We start from the raw sequence: 1,332 nt of genomic DNA on the forward strand, positions 1-1,332 counted from the left end.
TGTTTAAGTGCCACTTCACGTGCATCATGGGACCTCGCCCTTGATGCCTCGGCCTTTGGCTGACCATGTCACGCATGACATGCAGCGCTCAGTGGGTTACGTGCCACCCCACGATGATCCCGCGAGCCACGCTCGGGACTCCTGTCCGATACACCGTTGGTGTCTACCAACTCGGACATTCCAATGTCCAGCACGTTTGACTATCTCGGTCCAATGCTCTCGCCAATAGCGCTTTTGTCTCCCAGCAGAGGTAGATTTATGACTCGCCAAAGCTCCACCATAAGACGTGCGCGTAGCGCCCAGGGTCTTTGACCTCCAATCAACCCATGGCACATGGTGACCAACCATGCCATTCCTAGGATGAGGTCATACCTTGCATCCAAGTCCAAGACTAGACAGCGTTCCACGCTATCAAAGTCAAGGAACTTGACTCCGAGGTCCACGGGGACCCTCGAGACCATCACACGTGTCTCCGTCACTAGGCGAACAGTGACAATGTCACCCGACCGCGCTTTCAGCGCCTCAGCATACAGCTGGCTTCCTTTCATCGTGGAGCGTCGAGCATAATTGCCCGACGCCCCGGAATCGATGAGGATCTTTCATGGCTATTCGTTGCCCTTTACGGTCGCATCCACGACCGGCAAGCCCGGCTTGCATACACGTTACGTGTTCAAGAGCACGGTGCTATTATGGGCTAACCCCTGTTGACCCCTATCTCCCCGAGGCTCAGTTCTTCCTCAGTAGGTCGCCCCGCGCCTACAGGGTGTTGCCGTTTCCCGCGACGAACCAGACTGGTAGGCGTTGGGGTGATGGGTCGACGAACCTTGACGCGCCTTGCGCAGGGGGCAACCGTTCCGAAGGTGACGGTGTCTCCACAGCCAAAACACCGTCGAATGTGTGTATGTTGCCCGGCAGTTCGGAGCTCTGCTCCCTCGTCCTCGGCATAGCTGAGATCCATGGGCATCTTGAATAGCTGTTGGAGTGTGCATTCCAACCAAGTCGTGCTGACTTGAAATTGAATTCTGTATTCAATGCCACATTCACCGCCTCTTCAAACGAAGACGGACGCATACGAAAGTCTTCCATTCTGGCCACGCCAATGCGGAGACTGTCCATTAAGACGGTCACTGTGACCGCCTCCGGAAGGGGATCTGCTACCATCCCGGCAATGAGAAAGCGCATCCCTTGGACAAAGTCCACTGATTTCTTGTTGCCGCGATCGCACGCGATATGCCTGATTAGGCGGCGAGAACACTCGTGAGAACTGCAAATTTAGCTCCGCCCAGGAGGGAAACGCAGCTTCGACCGAAGTGCCACACGTCAGTGCCCATT

The sequence above is a fragment of the Plasmopara halstedii genome, assembly GCF_900000015.1.
Source record: "Plasmopara halstedii genome assembly, contig: Scaffold_113, whole genome shotgun sequence".
NCBI classification, from domain to species: Eukaryota; Oomycota; class Peronosporomycetes; order Peronosporales; family Peronosporaceae; genus Plasmopara; species Plasmopara halstedii.